The sequence below is a fragment of the Pleurodeles waltl genome, chromosome 4_1, assembly GCF_031143425.1.
Source record: "Pleurodeles waltl isolate 20211129_DDA chromosome 4_1, aPleWal1.hap1.20221129, whole genome shotgun sequence".
Taxonomy (NCBI): domain Eukaryota; kingdom Metazoa; phylum Chordata; class Amphibia; order Caudata; family Salamandridae; genus Pleurodeles; species Pleurodeles waltl.
The window spans coordinates 634,257,258-634,280,550 of record NC_090442.1 but is presented as its reverse complement, the minus strand read 5'-3'; the positions used below and the strand labels follow the sequence as shown (position 1 = coordinate 634,280,550).

At 41.8% G+C, this 23,293-nt stretch overlaps 1 protein-coding gene across 1 annotated transcript in view; it reads left to right on the top strand.

Annotated features, from left to right (window-relative positions):
• Positions 1 to 23,293, top strand: part of TAFA2 (TAFA chemokine like family member 2) — a 1,054,087-nt gene that overhangs the window by 895,410 nt on the left and 135,384 nt on the right. The gene's annotated exons all lie outside the window — the stretch shown is intronic.

The following is a 23,293-nucleotide window of genomic DNA, read 5'->3' as shown; positions in this document are numbered from 1 at the left end:
ATCATCTCGCCACAGCCCCTCTGTCACATACATTTAATTTATTTAAAAAAACTGGCTTTAATAATTACCTCAGCTATCATAAAATATAGATATGTTCTTTGCAGCAAGTATATTAACCCTCCACACTACTTTATGGCGTGTCAAAACTGCCACTAGGCAAAATTCTGTTGTTTCTTATTAGCAGGAACATTGACCAAAAGAGTTACCTTGACATGTTTATTGCTGCCTGAAAACAAGGAACTCTGCCTCAGATGCTTTTAAATGGAAAGTTTTTGCAAAACACAGCCACCTACCCTCGCCCACAACCTCTACCAAACGCCCCACCCCCGGCCCCGTGGTCACTGCCCTCCCTCCTGGTCAGCACCCACTACTGCCACACCGGTGGCATCCCCCTAAAGCCAGCCCTGTTCTAAACAATCATAACACACAGGAAGATCACGTAGTTAGCTCCAGTTTTTACAGATATTTTTGCATTTGGTTTTCACCATTGCTAACCAGCAGCTTGAGTTTTTTAGCGCAGCATTACCAGGACCAGCGTGTATTTCACTACAGTAGCATGCCATTAATAATAACGTTTACTGTTGCCTCATCTGGAGCTCATCTTTTCCTCTGTGGGAGATGCACTAATTGATATGCTGATTACTGCTGCACCTTTTCCAAATGTATTGTGAAAGCACTATATGCAGGGTTACTGGAATTATGTGGTAGGGGAGGAGCAATTTATGCTGCACAGTTGACCCATTTATGCATCAAGAAAGGGCCAACTATAATACTGCGTATTTTGTGATATTATTTATTATTTTGCCATTTTTCACATGCTGACACTGACTGAGTAAAGGGTTCACCTCAGGAGTACCAGTTTAACACCGAAATGCAGCAATAGGAATCAGAAACGTGACTTGAAAACTTTGTGAAGGGCTTCAACTGTGCAGCAACTCATGGCACTTCTTTTTCAGTAAATGTTGAGCTATTTGAGCTGGAAGTGTTTTTCTTTTTCTCAGCTAATCCTATGCTTAAAATATTTTGCTAGAAAAACAGATTTTTGAGGTGAGCAGATTCAGAGTGTTGCAGGTGTTGTTGGGTGCTCTATACTGGATCTGCTCTCCACCTAACATTAGGAAGGTGATGTACTGCCAGTCTTATCGCACCATATTCCAGAAGCCGCATACCTAGCAATCCATAATCAGTATGTTTGTTAGATTCCTGAGATTCCTCCCAGCATACAAATCCCCAACTATGTCAATCCCTGCCTCAGTTCATAATCACAATCACAAACATTGCACTGTGGAGAAGCCTCCCCGTGTTTTGGACATCGCAGTTTATCGCAGCGCAGGTGTATGTAACATTTTGCTGCTGGTTTTCTTAACTGCTCATGCTTAGCATCGCAGCACTACTACAACAGTCTAGGTTTCCAGGTAGTTTTCAGTCTTGCCCCATTACTAATGCAATCAGAATGCCCTCTTTGTGCAGTTCTCCGAATTCACCAATTTCCACCAAATTCTCACCCACTAGCTCAGTCACTTAAATGTTTGGGGCTCCCAGTCTTCCTTCTGTAGTAGGGATTGTATTATTAAATATAAACACCAACAATATTGTGGCATACTAATATCAAGAAAAGAATGTCAGGGACAAAAACGTGAAAAGGCATGTGCATATACAGAAATATCGATGTACTATTCTTCACTCCAAATCTACACACCTTGAAGACATATGTACTGCATAGGTACATATATGTGAAGTTAGGTATAGAAAATATAGACTTACTTGTCAATATTTCATTTTTAATATCGTTCCCTTGATATTCTGTCCTATCGATATTGCTGATTCCATATTCAGGGTCTACACCCTACTGGGGTGTTGCAATGTTTGCAGAAATATCCTGTGCTGCTTCCCATCCCTCATCATTTCACGAAGGATAGCATTTATAGATGTAAATCAGCCCTGTGGAACTCAGACTGCTAAAGTAATAGAGCATCCATGGCAATATTACCAGCTTGGACAGGGCTATTCTTGCTGTTATCCTGAATTGCAAGGTCCTCCAAAATGCTACATTTTCCCTCAGTGCCCAGAGGGCACGACCCAGATTTCCCTCCCATATAGCACCATCATAGTGATAAATATTAACACCCAAATATAGAAATACCTGGGCCTCCCATTTAATATTCAACTGCTCTTCTGGCTCTGGGATCCCCTTGGGATCTAGCCATCTTCCAGATAAATTTCTGTACCCACTTGCCAGGCCTAAACCTTCCCTTTTCTTACATGTCAGTAGGTAGGCCCTAGGTAGCCCCAAGGGCAGGGTGCAGTGTATGGTTAAGGTAGGACATATAGGCCCTCATTATGACTCCGGCGGGCGGCGGAGGCCGCCCGCCAGAATTCCGCCCTCCGTAATACCGCTCCGCGGTCAGAAGACCGCGGAGGGTATTATGAGTTTTTTACCTGGGCTGGCGGGCGGTCTCCAAAAGACCTCCCGCCAGCCCAGGGAAAAACTCCCTTCCCACGAGGATGCCGGCTCGTAATAGAGCCGGCGGAGTGGGAAGGTGCGACGGGTGCTGTTGCACCCGTCGCGTATTTCACTGTCTGCAAGGCAGACAGTGAAATACATTTTGGGGCCCTCTTACGGGGGCCCCTGCAGTGCCCATGCTGTTGGCATGGGCACTGCAGGGGCCCCCAGGGGCCCCGCGACTCCCCCTCCCGCCATCCGGTTCCCGGCGGGAGAACCGCCAGGAACTGGATGGCGGGAGGGGGAGTCGGAATCCCCAAGCCGGCGCAGCAAGCTGCGCCGGCTTGGAGGATTCCTTGGGGGCAGCGGGAAACCGGCGGGAGACCGCCGGTTTCCCTTCTCTGACCGCGGCTAAGCCGCCGCGGTCAGAATGCCCCGCGGGGCACCGCCGGCCTGTTGGCAGTGCCTCCGCGTCCAGCGGCCCTGGCGGTTACAAACCGCCAGGGTCGTAATGAGGGCCATAGTAATGTGTTTTATATGTCCTAGCAGTGAAATATAGCTAAATTCGTTTTTCACTGTTTCAAGGCCTGTCCCTCTCATAGGTTAACATGGAGGCTACCTTTAAATATGATTAAAGTGTAGATTCCCTTTGGGAGCGGATGGACATGAGGAGTTTAGGGTCTCTGAGCTCACAATTTAAAAATACATCTTTTAGTAAAGTTGATTTTAAGAGTGTGTGTTTGAAAATGCCACTTTTAAAAGGGAGCATTTTCTTGCATATATCATTTCTGTGACTCTGCTTGTTTGTGGATTCCCTGTCTGGGTAAGTTTGACAGCTGGGCTGGTTGTACCTCACACTAGACAGTGACACAAAGGGAGCTGGGGTGTAGTCTGTATTTCCTGATGAGCCCTCTGTGCTGGGGGGGGGGTGGGAGTGGTCAATCACAAATGAAAGGGCTGTACCTGCCTTCACACAATGCAGTCTCCAACCCCCTGGTGAGTGTCTGGGGCCTGGCCTGGGCAAGGCAGGATTTCACATTCAAGAGAGACTTTACTTTGAAGTAGGCCTACTTCAAAGGAGAAACAGTTTATAAGAAGGGCACCCAAAACCACAGACTTTAGAACACTTCTGGAAACCAAGAGGAACCTCTGCCTGGAGAAGAGCTGAAGAACTGAGGAAGAAGAGCTGCCATGTCTGTGACTGTGCTTTGTGGAGCTATCCTGCAGTTGCTGCTTCTGCCAGAGTAAGAGGGCAAAGACTGGACTTTGTGTGCCTTCCATCTTGTGAAGAGCTCCAAAGGCTTGATTTAGAGCTTGGCTCCCGTTGTTTGAAGTCTCGAGGACAGCAAACATTTCTCTCTGCCAGCACCTGAAGCCTCTGGAGAGACTCCTACTCTGCCCTGTGGTGCCCATCAAGTTCCTGGGACCCTGAAAGGAGAAGCTGGCAGCCTAAGAGGAGGAAATCCACGCACAGAGCCCCATGCGGGGAAAAGATCAACACAACTCCGATCTGCAGCTGAAGAAACGATGCGCTGCTGGCTCCGTGGCTGAAAATCGACACTCGCCAGAAATGCGACTGAAGAATCGATGCACGGAGCTGGAGAAACGACGTGCAGCATCGCTGACGGAAGCTGGGAGACCGCAACCCTCGCTGCGTGGTTATCAGATCATTGTGCAACTGGATTTCCCATGCAAGCACTGCTGGGCGTGAGAAAACAATACAAGGCCTTCCTGGACCCGAGAGTGTTGACCAGATCGACTCAGTGCTCTCCTGCGGAGAGAAGAAATGACGCGCCCCAACCCGACGAAAGGAGAAACCATGCAGGGTCTCGCTTGTGAGTGAAATCGATGCATCGCAAGCCCTTTTTGATGCACATTCCCCATGCGGGGTTATTTTTGACACACCCAAGGTACATTTTCACACTAACAGTATTAGTGTGTGTTTTAAACTACATAAAGACTCTTTTTGCTTTTTAATTGATAACTTGACTTCTATATTGGTGATTTTTTTCATTTTGGTCTTGTTTTGTTCAGATAAATATTTCCTATTATTTCAAACCTATGTTGTGTCATTTTGTAGTGTTTTCATTAAGTTACTGTGTGTGTTGGTAGAAATACTTTACACCCAGCACTCTGAAGTTAAGCCTACTGCTCTGCCAAGCTACCAAGTGTGTAAGCAGGGGTTAGCTGAGGGTGATTCTCTTTTACCCTGACTAGAGTGAGGGTCCTTGCTTGAACATGGGGTAACCTGACTGTCAACCGAAGACCCCATTTCTAGCAAAGTGCATATGCTGTCTGTGTAAATTGTGTTGTTGATTGGTTTATTCCTTATTGGCATATTTGATTTACTGGTATGTCCCTTGTAAAGTGCACTAGAGGTGCCTAGGGCCTGTAAATCAAATGCTACTAGTGGGGCTGCAGCACTGGTTGTGCCACCCACATTATTAGCGCTGTAAACATGGCTCAGACCTGCCACTACAGTGTCTGTGTTGCAGTTGTAATCTGCCAATTCAACCTGGCAAGTGTACCCACTTGCCAGGCCCAAACCTTCCCTTTTGGTACCTGTAAGGCACCCCTAAGGTAGGCCCTAGGTAGCTCCATGGGCAGGGTGCAGTGTATATAAAAGGTAGGACATGAACTCACAATTTAAAAATACATCTTTTAGTGAAGTTGGTTTTTAGATTGTGAGTTTGAAAATGCCACTTTTAATAAGTAGGCATTTTCTTGCTTAAACCATTCTGTGACTCTGCCTGTCTGTGGGTTCTCCGTCTGGGTCAGTTTGACAGTTGGGCTGTTCACACCTCTCCTCTAGCGAGTGACTCAAAGGCAGCTGTGGTGTAGCCTGCATATCTTGATGAGCCATCTGAGCTAGAGTGGAGGGAGGAGTGGTCGCTTGCAACTGAAAGGACTGTGACTTACCTCACACAATGCAGTCTCCAACCCCCTGTTGTGTGTCTGGGGCCTGGAGCCGCTGCTCGCACTGTGACCTGTGGGCCCGCACTCCGGCATTGCTTGCTCACACCACGACCTGGGCCTCCCCGACGCCGCCACTCCTGCTGACACCGGCGCCGCTGCCTGCACTGTGGTCTGTGGACACCGCACGTCAGGAGCACGAAGCACTGTCCCATCCTGCACCTCAGCCCGGTCCACCAACGCCAGCACCATCGACTCCAGTGTCGTCACTAGACATCCCTGCCTGCACCGTGGTGTGTGGAAACCGCTCGTGAGGGTCACGAAGCACCATCCCGTCCTGGACCGATGGCTTGGGGCTACCGACGATAGCGCTTCAGCAATGACGACGATGCTGCCTGCACTACGACCTGTGGACACCGCATGTCGCACCGCCCCACTTCACACCACAGCCCTGGTCTCACCGACACCGCTGGATGCCGTCACAGAGCCACTACCTTCACCGTGACCTGTGGGCACTGCACGTCGCATCGTCCCGCTTCACACAGCCCCGGCGCCATCCACACCAGGGCTCCTGACTTCTTCAGCCCGGAATTCGATCTGCAACACGTGTGACCTCAAGGGCCCGATGACTCACGCATCAACTCCGGAACCAGTACCGCAACACCAGCGATGCCGCTCTCCGGAGCTCATCGCGAGGATCACGTAGCCCTCCAAATCCAAGGTACTGTTTGCAGGTCTTCCCGACACTGTAGCTGGCCTGCGAAGTCGCGAACGACTTGAACTGTTGGTTTTGTTGATCACGACGCCGTGACGCCGTGATAGCCCCTGGTGGAGCTATCTACTTCAAGGAACTGTATTTTTAAGATAAATTTTTACAAAATTCATATCTCTAGCACTGTATGTTGAATTATTCTTATTTTAGTCTTGTTTTACACAGATAAATATTGGTTATCTTTCTAAAACTGTTGTGGTGTCCTTTTGTAGTGTTTTCTCTGTATTACTGTGTGTCATGTGCAAGTGCTTTACACATTGCTTCTTAGATAAACCTGACTGCTCGTGCCAAGCTACCAAGGGGGTGAGCAAGGGTTATCTGAGCGGGTATCTCCCTTATCCTGACTAGAAATAGGGTCCCTACTTGGACAGGGTGCAAACCAACTGCCAACTAGAGACCTCATTTCTAAGACTGTAGAATGTATGTCAACACATCGACCTTGTGGCACTGAAAGTCAAATGTATTTTTCCACAAAAACTGTTACTTCTTCCCTTCGATATATTGGTAGTGTGCACTCATTTTGCATTCATTTTGAATTCAGTCGAAAGACTTTAATTAAAAAAACATCAGCAGCTACTTGGCAGTTTTCAAATAGCAATTGGTCTCTGCTATGAACTAAACAATAAAAAAAACACATCTAAAATGTTGACAAACTAAACAATGTACAGCAAACTAGCACTAGGCTTCAAGACTCACCCAGTAGTAAAAATGGATCAGCTAATATTGTACACAAACAGACAAAAAACATATTTTTTATGTAAATAGTGTTTAAAGTAGTATAAATTAAATATTTCAATATATCCATTTAATATAATGCAAATTAAACATATTCCACTTATATTTAATACTGTACAGATATATATATACATATATATATAAATACAGAAACACATGTATGAGTTTGTATTTATATATATATATATATATAAATATACATATATTAATAGACAATTGGCCTGCATACCAAATCGCGCGCTCTTGCTACCGGTGCCGATAGAGGAGTTAGTGACCAAAACTCCCATAAAATTCTAAGCAAAGTTAACCATCGCACTCCAGGAAGTTCTTATATTAGCTTTTTATTGTTGTATTCACAGAACTGTGCTTCCACCACCCAACGCGTTTCGACCTCAAACAGGTCTTGATCACGGGTAACCATTGTCTCCATCCACCACACTTATATAGTCCCTTGTTAATTACCTACAATGTTGCATTATGGGACATGTAGTTTTTGAACATTATCCTACTATCCATAACTTTCCTTTTTACCCATTTATTTGTAACTTTTCATAATACATCCCTTATGTAACATTTTATTGAAATCTTTTTGGGTCTCGATCTATTGACTCTACATTTTTCATTATAATTTAGTACTGTATTCATATAATTTATCATTTATTCACAAGATTGCTTTTCTATGATTGATAATTAATATTTCTACATGGCATATTATTATGAAAAACGAAACAAAAATAAAATCAAGCTCAATTATAGATATATGGACCAATGTCCATTATCATTGATAGCTTGTCCTACTGTAAACATCCTTGGTTTCTTGTACCATCAATATTGCATCAAAGCAATTTTCCCTCTTTCTTATATGTCCATCATTATTAATTATATAGTCCTAAATACTTTTAATGTAGCATGTTTCTATACAAGTGTGGGAGTGGACAACAAAGTTGTTCCCATATATACGTAATGTGAATCAAAAACAGTGATTTTCATTCTTATAGGCACTAGTATTTATAATTTATACATGTTGTTTCCTGCTTTTTTATCATTTAGTAAAAATTCATTCATGTATATCTGTAAGAAATTGTTGAAAAGTCTTCCCAATTACTTGTATTGGTTATCCACTTATTTCCTCATAAATGTACAAAACGTTCTTCATCAGTATTCAACCCAAATGGAGTCTTGGTCTTTAATTTAATAATATATCTGGATTCCAGACATCGTAATTTCAATGTTCTATTGCCCCCTCTTTTATTTTCGGGGACATGCGCTATTCCAAAATATAGCATCGTCTTCCAATGTTTTTCATGGCACTGCCTATGATGTTTTACCATTGCATATCTTAAGTCACTATTGTTGACAGCTCTAATATGTTTCAATATTCGTTTTTTCAATTTACAAATTGTGCTGCCTACATATTTCAAGCCACACCCATATTTCAATACATATACCAAATAGGTTGTCTCACATGTTATTTTTGATTAATCTTAAAGGTGTGTCCCATAGTGTCTTTTACTATTTTTCTGTTTTCGCCAATTTGACAGGCTTTACACTTCAAACATTTGAAAAATCCTGTGTGCTCTTTCTCTAACAAGGTTTGTGGTGCGTGTTCAACAAAGTGACTTTTCACAAGTTGATCTTTAATAGAAGGTGCTTTCTTGTAAATAATCTTTGGCCCTGTTCACACCAGGGGTCCAATATTTGAGTCACTGTATAGTAGATTCCAATGTCTCTTCAGAATCTTTGAGATCTCATTATGTTCTTTGTTACATGTCATTATCATTCTTATATCCTGGTCATCCCCAATCTGCAAGTTTTTTAACGCTTTCATTTTCAGGGTGTGCTCTCTACATGTTTTTTGTGCTTTCACCATACCCATTCTGATATGGTGTTGATTGTATCCTCTTCTTGTGAACCAATTTTTCACTTCCTCACATTGTTCTAGCATCACGCTCTCTTCTGAACAGTTTCGTCTGACTCTCAAGAATTCTCCATATGGTATGCTTTTCAATAGGCTTTGTGGATGAAAGCTTGTGCCATGTAGAAGGCTATTTGTTGATGTGGGTTTACAATACATGGTTGTCTGTAGCGTTTGATTATGCACATAGACTTTGATATCCAAAAATTAAATCTCCTTCCTATTGGTTTTATATGTGAATTTTAAGCCAACTTCATTAATATTCAAGATTTCAAAAAATTCTGGAAATTCCCTCTCTGTTCCCTTCCAAATAATGAACAAGTCATCAATGAATCTCAACCACAATGGCACTTTTTTCCACATTTTGGTTGTTCTCCTCTCTCCAAGCAACTTCCCTGTCCGACCAACCCATGGTGAGTTTGGTGTAGCTTGGAGAGAAGGAAACTCCCATAGCTGTCCCTTGTGTTTGCAAACAAATCTCATGATTAAACATATAAATATTATTGGTTAAACACATTTCGATCATAGTTAGCAGCACCTTTGAATGTTGTAATTCTTGACTATTCCGTAGTCTCAAAAAAAACTCAACGACCTTAAGATCTACTTCATGTCTAATAGATGTATACAAAGATACCACATCCACTGTTACCAACAAATATTCCTCCTGCCAGGTAATATCTGTGAGTATTCTTAAAAAATCACCTGTGTCCTGAATGTAAGAACTCAAAGGTATAACCAACGGTGTCAAATAATAATCAATATAGGATGACATGTTTTTATATAAAGCACCACAGCTTGAAATAATCGGTCTACCTGGTGGATTATTTAATGTTTTGTGTATCTTGAGTAAAAAATTAATTGTAGGAATGACAGGAAATTCATTATATAAGAAGTGATATTCATTTTCACTAATCATGTTCTCATCTCGCCACTGTTTTAATATGTACTCCAATTTTTTAATCAAATCGTCCATAGGGTTCTCTTTTAATCTATGATAATTATTCTTGTCATTGAGTTGTCTATATGCTTCACATTTATATTCTTGTACATTCATGATGACTATATTTCCTTCCTTTTCCGCTGATTTGATTTCTATTTTTTTATTCAATTTTAGATTTTCCAGGGCTTGTCTTTCACCCAGTGTCAAAATTTCTCTTCTACCATCCTGATATTTTTTTCTTAGTTTGTCCAAATCTTCTACCACAAACTCATGTAAAATGTCAATTTTGTTTCCAGGATTTAAAATTGGACAAAATTTAGATTGTGCTTTTAGTGAACTATATTGATGTTGATTGGTTCTTAGATCCAACATTTATAGAATTTCCCTTTCTGAGAATTCTTCTTCATCCAGATTGTATATAAGATCATAGCAGGTTTTTCAATCCTGTATTTGATCAATGTTCAAATCAGTATCTTTGATCTTCTTTTGACCTTCATGATAATTTCTTTTGTCTTTATTGGCAAAATGTTTAATTTAAGTTTTTCTCACACACTTATAAATGCCAATCCGCAATTCTGTATAATCAAAATGTTTTTCAGGTCAAAAAGACAGGCCTTTGTTTAGTAGCTTCCTTTCCTCTATTGTCAAATCATAATTTGATAGATTCACTTCTCCCCTTCCTCTATCTTGTCTTTGGGTGGTTTTTTTTCTTCGGTCTCTGTATCTCGGGGTCCGTTGATCGATGTATAATAGTTGTAACTCTTCTAAAAAAGACGTTTTTCCAGTATTTGATGTGCATGGTTGTTCTTTCTCAGAAGTTTCCACATCTGACTTACTTACTGTTTTGTTTGATGCTGTAATCACTGACAATTTTCCTGATGCATACTGTTTCTTTAAATTATCAAATCTCCTGGCAAATGTCAGTATTTTGTCATTGAGATAGTCCTGCTCATCCTTTACAAACTTTCTCTGCTTTCTTTCTTCTACTTTTGTTTCATATTTGTCAAGTCTATTTTGCACTTGTTGTCTCAATTCTTTACTTTCCTCCTCCTCTTCCAATTTCTTAATTTGCTTTTCTATATCCATTATCTGTTTTAACATTTCTTTCAAACTCAGTTTAGCATATTTTATAGTGATCAGAATCATGTTCTTTGAACATTGTATACTATTCCCTCCCCATTCTTTTAGCATCTCAGGTTTGGTGTCAGCTTGGTTGGGTAAGGTGAAAATTCTCAAACCTCAAGGTATTCGCCCCACTTTGATATATTTTTCCAATGTTATAATTTCCGAACTCTTTGTAATCTCCTTTTTCAGCAATTTCTCCAATTGCCAAAAAAGTTTGTTTCAAAGTGTATACCTTCTCTTTTTGATTTGTTACTTCCATATTCATTGATGTATTGGTCTCTCCACAAAATATAAGTTCTACTTTTTGTCTTCTTTCAGCTGCTCTCTCTTCCATTTTATCACAATCTCTAGTGTAACTAACCAAATTTATTTGTATATAGTTGTTTTCCTTATTGCTCCCTCTTTTCTGTTAGTTGATAAACGTTACCATAAACCGCCACTCCTATATTTTGACTCTATTTGTTATTCCATTACATTTAGTAGTCTTTGTACATTAACTCCTTCTCTTCAAAATCTTAACAATAACACTTAAAAATATTCACACATCCATTTTAATTCTGCTTACTTGTTGCTTATTTCGAAATCATTAAATCAACATTCAAGAAACTTCAGGGTGTCAGGACATTGATTTACATTTATACTATTCCTTTTCCAAGCTTTTCACTTCCCGGTCTAATTTACAATTTTTCATTTAGACTGCATCAATTGTTTACAGGTATTTATAACATTAAGCACATTTGAATTTATTCACATACCTTTGGAAAAAGAGACTCCTATTCGAATGCCGTCCTCAGACCTCACTCGCTTAGCGCTACAATTCACTTGTATGTGCAGATGTGATCTTGTTGACTGACTACAACGTTCCTGTGTCGGTATAGTTTCAATTGCTTCACTATGCCTTTTGCATAGACATTTGTCCATATATCTATAATTGAGCTTTGATTTTATTTTTGTTTCGTTGTGTCCTAATAATATGCCATGTAAAAATATTAATTATCAATAATAGAAAAGCAATCTCGTGAATAAATGATAAATTATATGAATACAGTACTATATTATAATGAAAAATGTAGAGGGTCAATAGATCGAGACCCAAAAAGATTTCAATAAAATGTTACATAAGGGATGTATTATGAAAAGTTACAAATAAATGGGTAAAAAGGAAAGTTATGGATAGTAGGATAATGTTCAAAAGCTACATGTCCCATAATACAACATTTTAGGCAATTAACAAGGGATGATATAAGGTGGTGGATGGAGACAACGGTTACCTGTGATCAAGACCTGTTTGAGGTCGAAACGCTTTGGGTGGTGGAAGCACTGTTCTAAAAATACAACAATAAAAAGCTGACATAAGAACTTCCTGGAGTGCGATTGTTAAATTTGATCAAGAATAAATATACATATATTTATATATATATATATATATATATATATATATATATATATATATAGTGTAACATTTAGTGAAATGTTTATTTCACATTCTATTAATTTTTTTATATTTTTAATGTATTAGTATAAACATGTGTACATATTATAGTAATGCATGTAAAAAACTAATACAATTAATATAAATAAATAATTTATATATGTATAATATAAAATATATTAAATAACATACATACACAATACACCCATAAAAATATAAATACTTGATAAGGAAAATTATATTATTTAATGTAGACCATAAATAAAATAATAAAAATTGAAAAATCCAAAAAAACATTTACAAAACATATGATAAATATTAAAATAAATTAAAAAATAAAAACAAATAATATAAAATATAACAAATACAACAAATATTGCCATCAAATTTATTTAACCATTTAAACGATTTTATGAAAACGATTTGAGTATAAGAATATTTGGGTATTATTGCTACTCTAATTTGTGCTACAGTAGGGAGAGTGTTTGACTGCAGAGGGGTTAGATTTGCAATTTCTGCTTCAGTCAGTGTAACAGTAGGGAAAGCGTTGGACTTCAGAGGGATGAAATTTACTATTCCCACTCCAGTCTAAACAACAGTAGAGAAAGCGTTGGCGTCTGACGGGTGAACTTTACTATTCTAACTCCAGCCTATACAACAGTAGGGAAAGTGTTGGACGTTTGAGGGGTAATATTTACTATTCCCAGTCCAGTCTCTTCAACAGTATGGAAAGCATTTGTTTTTTTTGGGGGGGGTGAATTGTACTATTCCCCCTCCAAAACAGATTAACTATAGGGAAAGTGTTGAACTGCAGAGGGTAATTTTATTATTCCTACTGCAGTCTAAGCAAGAGTAGGAATAATATTTCACTTGAAACACATCACATATATGAGTAACCTCATGAATGCAGAAACATATTAAACTCTCAATACATAATTAACATAAAATATATACATGTAAAATATATACATGTATTTTAATAACATACATTTGGATAATTACTATTCAATAAAACATAATTATCAAACAATAAATAAATGATATTCAATTACTAATTAACTTCCCACCATGTACCCCTACAAACCTAGCATTCTGCACCTAAATATAATTAAAAATTAACTATTCCATAACTTACGTATTGAAAATAAATAAAATCATTAGTAAACAATTAACACTGAATGAATGTTATTACTTAATTACCTTCCGACCCTAAAGCCCTACGAACCTAGCATCCTGCAACTAAAATTAAATGAAATTAAATAAGTATTCCACAATTTACATATTTAAATACCAATTAAATAATTAACAATCAATGATAAATTGTTACTCAATTAACTTCCCATCCTACACCCCCTACAAACCTAACAGACTGCAACTAACATAGAAATAAAATACAGAAGCATTCCATAAATTATATAATTAAAACCCAATTAATTAATTACCTAACAATTCATAATTAATTGTGAATTAATTTTACTTAATTACATTTCCACCCAGTAACCCTACAAACATAACAGGCCACAAATAACATATATTGAAAATAAATCAGTATTACATAAAGTACATATTAAATCATATAATTAACTAAAACTGACCACCCTATCAACTTACAAACCAAACAACTTGCTATGACACTATAACCTACTATTAAAAATTAAAAATTAATAGAAAAATCCTAAATCCCTTAAAAATACAAGCTATGGGCCCGATTACGAGTTTGGTGGATGGGAACACCCGTCTGCCAAACTCCTGACGGGGTGGTCACCGCACTGCTCGTGACCTCCCCTCTGGCCCAATTATGCCTTTCCCACTGGGATGACCAGCAGAAACCAAGGTTTCGGCCAGTCAGCCCAGTTGGAAAGTGGCGGCAGCATTATCACTGGCTCATAATTGCGCCAGCTGCAATGCTGCTGCAGACAGGTGGCACCAGCACCTCAAAATGCACACTGTCTGCAAAGCAGGGGGACCCCTGCACTGCCAAGGGAATGGGCAGTGTCATGGGCACGGGCATGGCCAGTGCAGGTGCCTCCCTGTGGCCCCATGCACCTGTTCTCCACCTGCCTTTTCATGGCAGTGGTACTGCCAAGAAAAGGCTGGCAGAGAACAGGGTTGTAATCAGCAGGGTGGCGCTGACTTCAGTGCTGCACTGACTGATTACAACTTGCCATCAGCCCATCGGGATCAAAGACCCTGGCAGGGGTGGTGGTAGGTTGGCGGGTCTGCCTGCCCATTTCATAATGTGGCGGTCCAACCACCACCTGGGCATTGGCAGTCCTTGGACCACCAATGTCGTATTAAGGTCTTATGTTCTAAACACAATAACATTTATGTAAACAATAGTAGTACACATAAAATTATTATATCATCTAAAACACATTAAAATAATGAATAAGATATATTTTAACCACTATATTAGCTAAAAGAATATTACATCAATAATTTTTACAACAATATTACTTACATCAAAAACAATATACTTTTTTTCTGCATCACATTATTTGTATGTCACAATATTTAATTTCCGATATTTTTGTTGCCTGATATTTTTAAAAAGTTATTTTGTCCAAATACCAAAAGATGAGTTTCTGTCCTTGCGCTCCCTCAAGCATTCAATTGAACCCCTGAATTCAGGTGCAAAGAGGATATTTAGTTAACTGACATAACAACTTGAAATCTAAACAGAACAAGACTTATATAAAATGTACCAGTTTCTGGTTTGAATGAGGCCTGGGCGGAATGTCAATGAATCTGAGTAATTTTAGTAATTCAGTGCATTACTCTTTGACATGGAATTACTGCTAATAACATAATTCCTCCTGCTCACATAATTTTGTGGTTAAAATCCTACAGCAAGAGCACATTTACCAAGTGAGAGTGGCTGCCTGCGCTCACTATTGCGCTCACTATTCGCATTCGCTGCATTTTGCACTATTTCATATCCTAAGAATGAATCCTTGAGCCCATTTTGGATGCAATAGTTCATTTTGAACTATGAAAACAGCACTAAATGCTCAGAGTGCATTAGGGAAAATTCATACACCAAGATCATATTTAGTGAGTGAGAGCAGCTGCGAGCACACTTGCTATTCATGTTTTGTTGCATTTAGCTCCATTTCTTAGCATAGATTGCATCCTTGTGTCCACTTTGGCAAAGGGAATTTTTGTGCTAAGAAATAGCACTGAATGCAAAATTACTCTTCTTATGATTCTGCATAATCTCATGGAATCCTTAGATTCTTAATGATGCTACAGAGAATTATGCGAGTTACATCCACCCCTAGTTTGAATCTCATGAAGCACAGATTGCTTCCTTGGGCAGTTCATCTCCTTCATATCTATCCTATCATTGCAGCTCAGGTTAGGCCCCTACCTGTTCGACTCCCTCCAAGTTGACGTGACTAAGTGAAAGAACTTCCTCTACCATATTCGGCACTCCCTCAAGACTATTGGGACTTGCATGCTTGTCGATCGCACTTTGCAGATAACACAACAAAACACTATACCAGCATAAGGTCCTAATACCAGGGAACTGGAACATGCTTGCATAATAAGGCATTGCCAATCACCTGCTTCCCGAAACATAACGACTCCAAACAGAGCTAATTATTTATTGCTAAACTCTGATGCTTGAGATGAGTACTGGAGCTCAAAGTTTTGCTTCGGATATTGTCACCAATATTATTGGTGTGAAGATTACCAAGGCTACATGGTCTTGATTCCACCTCATACCTCTTTAATCCACTGTCTGCCCTTTTATCTCATCACTCATCAAAGCAGGTTCTTTATCATCCCATTTTTCTCCCTTTGTCATGGTTTTCCTTCCTCCTCCTTTTGCACTCAATAGTTTTTCTCTCTCTTGCTCTGGGTCAAAATCTGATGAGGAAAAATAGGTGGTGCCGGTAGCCAAAAATGAGTCCCGGTGGGACACACCTGAAAACCCCAGTGCAAATAGAGCACTGCTAAAAACACACCAACTCTCTATTCTTTGGTCTTGCAGGATATCAAAGCTCTCACTTAGAATGCTGTTGCCAGACTGTCAGCAATACTAAAGCCCTGGGACTTAAACTCCTGATGTCTCCTGCAGGTTCATGCCTGGGTCACCTTTAAAGTGCTATTCTGTGCTCTCAAAATTCATGCAGCCAAAAGCCCTGACATACTTCAAGAGGAACACAAAATGCTGGTCCCTTGGAAGCTGTCTGCACTCATCCAAGCAACCTTTCCTTCTTATTCCCTGAACAAGCTGCAGCTCAACAGGAAGAAGATACATTGCAGGCTAAGTCATCAAAATTAGAAAACAGGCTGCCTGTGAAGATTCGCTCTAACACTAAACTCTTTGTTTTTTAAAGAAACGAAAAATGCCACTTTTGTGATTTTTATAAGCACATATTCTTTCAAGACCAAACACATTTTTAAATAATCCAGTCTGCAGTGTTGACTGATGAAATATAGCTCATTCATTGAACTTTAGTCTCTTTCAAGAATGTCTTTAGGGTGGGTGTTACCATTATCTCTGTGGCTATCGTCAGCGTGTGCTTGTATTGTGTGCCTTGCATCTACATATCACTTCTAAACTCTGTAGTGGAATAAACCTCTCACATTTGATGTTGTTTCCGAGAAAGCACCCCTTTTTACGGACAGATTGCTGCATTTTTGTTTGCTTCTTCAGCATTCATAAACAATGTCATAAGTTGGATTTATTTGAATCCAACCGTTATTTATTACTTTTAAAATTGTTTCCATAAAAACACTCCAACAGGAGCCTCACTTGTACTTGTTTTACACAAAGCAGTTCACATTAACTTGACAATGGCACCTCTGAGGACCCTTCCTTGTAGAGTATTGTTTTGATGGCAGATGTCAGCGTTGTATCTGATGTTTCGATGGTTTTATTCCCAGGCCTGTGTTACCTCATCTTTTGTGTATTGGTCCCCTGTGACTCGTCTCTTCCTTTGGCTCTTTTTTTGCCTTATTCCCCGGGGACTGCTTTCTGTGCACTGGGTGTTCATTATTCCTCCACGCCTGCGGTGCCCCGCAGCTCTGCGAAAAACAGCTGCCGTGCAGCTCAAAACTGCAAATGCCTTGCCTTTTCTCGCTCAGCTTTAGCTGACGAAGTACATCTCTCATCATTTCACCCATGTGTGAATATTTATGTGGCCTCAGAACATTTTTGTTATTAAAAGACGTCATTCCGCATGCATTAGTGACTTGTGAAGGGGCAGCTACATTGAATAATAAAGTACAAGAATTTCCGAACGAACCTGGGATTTAATGTATTGCTGTCACTCCCGAACATTGGCACATCATTACTTTAATTAAGTATTCTGATGGAGCTATGAGGTCTTATGTAGCTGTGAGGTCAGCACTTCATTGTCAAAAGAGGTCATGTAAAGAGTATCGCTATTCAGCGAACTGTAGTAAGTAACTCCACTTTATCGTTATAACTCAGCATCGTCTCCAGCTGTAACCTTATTAAGGAGGGGTGACTGACATCATGGCAACACATGTACCTGCAGACAGATAAACCACTATAAATAAATCAGAATGACTTTCTCTATCTGGGAAATGGGACCATTGGATGGCTTGTCTTAGCAATTAACGGAAACTGACCAACAAGAGGGGAGTGGTAATGCTAACCAATGACAACATGACCATGTCAGTTTGTTGGATGATGACGTCTTGCAGGAGCCCACATTGGCATCTGTGTGACAGGGACATCTGCAGGATTTTGAGGGTCCCGAGCCAAACATAATTTGGAATCCTCGCTCGGAATATCTCTGAATTTATTATTTATGTTCGGCTCATTTACATCCTAATGGATCATTGCCAACCCTCTTCATTGGCGAGCCTACATTTGGGCCCAACCCTGGAACAAACAGTCTCTCTCTGGATGGCTGGCTGGTATCAGAAAAGCAGAAAAAAGTGTCCTCAGAAAGCCTGCTACCTGTCGTTTTCTATGCATACAGAGGGTGTTTTTTATTTGGCAGCACTCTTGTCCCTGCTCTGTGTGCAACAGAGATTCTGAGTTAGATGGCATTAGTCTGTGATTGCACCACCCGAACAGTGACTCTGTATGGGCAGTGGGGTCTTGGAGAGAGCATATCATGCTGCTCTGCACTGCACATTGAAATATAGCCTACCATCGGGCCCTACCTCAGTGCAGGCAGTGACCTGCTGGACTGCACCAGAAAAGCAGAAATGCTGGTGGTCTGATTAAGCCTTCTATCCACAATCTGTGATGTAGCTAGTCTGTTAGCAGAATTTGGGCATATGGTGTTGATGGGTACTTTTGTTTATTGCACTGCCCTGAGCTGCATGGGACTGGTGTTTGGAATCGGGTGGTGGTAGCCTAAGATGGCACCAGTATGGTAGCAGATCCTCAAGAATGATGCAGTCACAGAGGGAGCACCCAATGCCATCATTTACTGCACAAGATTTGGCACGTATGTGGGCGTGTGACCTCCTAAATTAGCCTTAGGTGACACATAGTACAGAGACTCTACTACCCTTAGAGGCCGACTCAAATCTTTTGACTCAGATAGGAGTATTAAGATCATCAAATCCAACAACAGGAACAATAGCCATAAGCAACAACAAAATACCATAAGGAGTCAGTAATTTACACACTCCATGACCTATCTGGTCATGAATCACCACACCAATTTAGTAAGGTTAAAAAATGTATTGCCCTTATATTACAATGCTAAAATCACGTAAATAATATGCAAAACCAGATGATAGTAATACAGAAACAACAGAGGTTGTTCAAAACATCTACGAAATGTTAGTCTGATAAGAGCAATGACAAACACTCCAAGAGTATAAGACAGAAAAACAATAGTATTATTTGAGAAATAACAACAGATTTCTTTAGTTGTGCAGTTGAGTCACTCATAATCAACTCAGTTATTGGGTAGGACATCCTTCCTACAAATTCTAATTTGAAAAGCATGTGTGGCCTGGGCATTGTCACATGCAAAAATCAAAATAAGACAAAAATTAGTTTAGAAAACATCTGAACTATGGCATTAGCAAAATAAGCAGTTGCATTTCTAAGGGAAAAACCTGCAAAGGAAAACAAATGTACACTGGTTATAACTCTCCTAAATGAGACAACAGTCAGCAGGGCCTTTGTCAGTAAAGCACAGGAACGTCAGGTCTCAGGAACATGAAAGGGCAACAGTTCAGTAATGTTGGGCCTTAAATGTCTGAACTGTTACAATCATAAGTCACTAAACATAATTGCTACCAACTGTAACAGAACCACACTGAAACTGAACTGAAGGTAACTGAAGAGAACATAACATCATCTAGAACATTGCCTAGTTAAAGTCCCAAAAATCACTAGCTTGATTCACATTGGACAAGACTAGCAGTGTGACAGTGACCAACCAATGAGTAACCAGTGTGACAGTGAAGCAACCGACTTCACTGACCTTTTGGCTAGCGTCCGTCGCTCCCTCTTGTGTGGCCGCTACTGCTGTCTCTTCACAGAACCTGCCGGCTCTGTGTTCGAGGCCTGCCTCCACCTGCAGGAACCCACCTGTGCCTCATCCCTGGTGGCCTAGTAGCCATCTGTATCTGTCAGGTCTGTCTTTTTTTTTCTCTTTCATTCTATTTTCTGTACTTTGCCTTTTTTCTCTCTTTTTCTCTCCTTTCATTTTTTTTCTGCTCCCGCGCTTTCCCCACTCCCTGCCGCTGCTGCCCCTTCGCCCCTGCCCTAGCCCTTGTAGCACTTCCCAACCTCCCACCTCTCAGCTGACCAATCCTCCCTACCTCCCCTTCTTAAGGGTGGCCACTGCGCAGCTGTGCGCAGCAGGCATGCCGATGGCACGCCAAAGGTGAGCCAAAGGAAAGCCTGTCTGTGCCTGTGTGCGCCTGGACCCTGGATCTCACAACACCCACTGATACGATGCAGAGACTCTCCATGCACTGAACCCTGGACGTCAGAGCACCTGTCACCGTGCTTCCCTCAAGGACACCCACAGACCTTTCTCCTGCCACCTCTGCCACCTCACTTTCTCTGCACGCCAAACACCAGACCTCACAGCACCAAAACTGCCTCCTGACCACCTCAAGAGCATCCTCCTGAACATCCGCTCCTTGCACAAGCACACCATGGAGATTTGGGACCTTATAGACACTACACCCGCCTGGACATCGCTTTCTTCACTGAGACATAGACTAACACAACATCTGGACCGGACATTGCCATCCCCAGTGACTACAAACTGCTATGCAAGGACTGTCCATCTAGCCCAGGAGGTGGCATAGCCATCGCTGACAAGACCACCCTCCAACTGACGACCAACACACAGGAATTCAACCCCGTCATGGAGCACCTCCCCTTCCAAGTGCACAGCACCCCTACAAACACCACCGGCAGCATCCTCATCTACAGACCACCCGGACCACATCTAGCATTCAGCGATGCCATTGTCAACTTCATAGACCCCAAGCACTCGTCTGCACGTACATGTTCCTTGGTGACCTCAACTTCTATTTCAATGATCTCAGCGACCACAACACCTCAACACTACTTGAGAACCTCGGGCTCCAGCAATTGGCCACCTCACCAATGCACACTGCCGGACACACTCCCAACCCCATTTTCTCCGCCAGCAGCAATGTCACTATCATTTACTCAATCCCACTACACTGGACAGACCACCACTGCATCCACTTTTCCATCTCCACACCCACAGTGCACACTTACTCAATGCGCCCCTCCTACAGGAAATGGAACCAGACCTCAGAATAGCAACTCATCAGCACCCTCAGCAACTCACCACCCCCGACACCACAAATGCCAACACCTCAGCTTGCAACCTCCACAAATGGATCACCGACTGCGCCAACACCCTATCTCCTCTCCGGATGACCACAGGGAAATACTCCTCCAAGAAAGCCAGTTGGTTCACCCCTCGCACTCCAGGAATCAAAGCGTTCATGCAGGAGGCTGGAGAAGAAGTGTAGCAACGGAAAATCCACAGAAGACCTTGCAACATTGAAATCCACACAAGATCCCACAGCGGCCTCATCAGGTCCACCAGGAAATACGCCCTGCAGAACCACCTCAACTCCACCCGACACAACACTAAAGAACTCAGTTTTGGACCCCAAGACTCAACAACACCCCTGCCAGAATCCTTCGATCCTCCACAACTCCTGCACACCTGGACCCCTCCCTCACAATGGACGAGACCCACTCCATCATGAGCAGCATCCACTCTGAAGCCCCGACTGCCCCCTGCCCCCACTACATCTTCAACAAGGCCAGTGCCTCAATCCCACCTGAACACTGCAAGACCTTCAACTGCTCCCCAGAGTCATCAACCTACCCCGAAGATTGGAAGCACGCCGAGATCCGCCCACTTCTGATGAAACCCACAGCTGACCCAACAGACCTCAAGAATTACATACCCATCTCGCTGCTGCCCTTTTCAGCTAAGGTCTCCAAGAAAGCAATCAACACTCAGCTATGCCAACACATTGAGGACAACAACATCCTGGACATCTCCCAATCAGGATTCATAACAAAACACAGCACCGAAACCACCCTGTTCGTCGCCACAGATGACATCTGCTCCTTCCTTGACCTCGGACAAACAGCAGCTGAGATTGAACTTTCAGCTGCCTTCGATACAGTGTCTCATCGCACTAAGTGCCAGACTCCACGCAGCAGGCATACACAGCAAGGCCCTTTGATGGATACACTCCTTCATGACAGGCAGAACACAGAAAGTCAGGCTCCCGCCACACCTGTCAGAACCTACTGACATCAGCTGTGGAGTACCCCAAGGATCATCACTGAGCCCCATGCTGTTCAACATCTACATGATCCCACTCACCCCCATTGTCAGGAACTACAATATAATTACTATCTCCTATGTAGATGACACCAGCTGCTCATCTCCCTGATAGAGAACCCCTCAACAGCCAAAAAGAGCTTCAGGGATGGGATTGAAGCGGTCGCCACCTGGATAAGGGAGAGCTGCCTTAAGCTGAACTCCGACAAAACCGAGGTCCTCATCCTGGGACCCTCCTCATTAGCCTGGGAGGACTCTTGGTGTCCCTTAACATTCGGCAAGCCCCCCACCCCTACAGACCACGGGTGAAAACTCAGGTACATCTTCAACTCAATGCTCATCATGACCAGACAGGTCAACTCCCTCGCCTCCACCTGCTTCCACACCCTCCGACTCCTACGGAAGATCTTCAGATGGATACCAATCGGCTGCCGGAAAACTGTGACATACACCCTAATCACAAGCAGACTTGACTACGGCAATGCCCTCTATGCCGGAACCTCCAAGAAGAACCTGAACAAGCTGCAACAAATTCAGAACATCGCCGCCAGACTTGTCTTAAACATCCCCCTGCCGAGAACACACCACAGAACACCTGAAAAGCCTCCAATGGCCCAGTGTTGAGAAGAGGATCAACTAAAAACTCCTCGTACACGCCTACAGAGCCCTCCAAGACAGCGGACCCAGCTACCTCAACCACTACTGTGAGCTTTCAAATAGACAGTTAATAGACAAAGTTTACAAAAGGATTCTTATACTGTAAACTTCGTACTTGTATAGCACACTACTCACCCATTAGGGTCTCAAGGCACTGTATGCATACCGCTGTGGAACCCCCTCCTGGCTTTTCCCTGTGAGGTGCCCACTCGTGGGCAACCTCCAAGGTGAAGCAAGGCATCCCAGCACTGTTGGGGCCATTGTGGAGATTAAGCAAGCTATTGTCCAGAGTTACAGAGTGTGACCCATGAATTAGATTAGGCACTGATGCGAGAATTATCAGGTCTGAGGAAATTGAGCCCAAGACCTGTCGAGGCAGGAATTGAACCCTGGTCCAGGGGCAGATTTCTGCATCAGGGTCTGCCGCTCTAACCATTGAGCCACACTTCTCCACTCCCCTCCTCCTGTCAGCATAACATCTCAAACACTGTACTCTGGAAAATACAAAAGTTTAGGCCTTTGACTAATACTAATACATGAAGAATAAACAATTTT